Source organism: Penaeus monodon, chromosome 25 (assembly GCF_015228065.2).
Source record: "Penaeus monodon isolate SGIC_2016 chromosome 25, NSTDA_Pmon_1, whole genome shotgun sequence".
NCBI lineage: Eukaryota > Metazoa > Arthropoda > Malacostraca > Decapoda > Penaeidae > Penaeus > Penaeus monodon.
In genome coordinates this window covers 28,810,796-28,811,036 of record NC_051410.1, presented here as the reverse complement: position 1 = coordinate 28,811,036, position 241 = coordinate 28,810,796, and positions in this window count along the sequence as shown.

Below are 241 nucleotides of genomic sequence, written 5' to 3'. Positions count from 1 at the left end.
GATGATTCACTAAACATGAGCCTGCGACCTGGTACTAGGTCGCGACCAAAATTGAAATATAACACCAGACGTAAAGGAATGCTTCAAAATATGTGATAACTTACTCCAGTGCTATTAAATCGTAATCCATTGCTCATATTTTATAAACATTAAGAATATAATCACTAATATATTATGTGTCTTTTCTGATACTTCTTTCATTAATCACACCACAGAGAGTATCAGAGAAGGTTGATGAGAC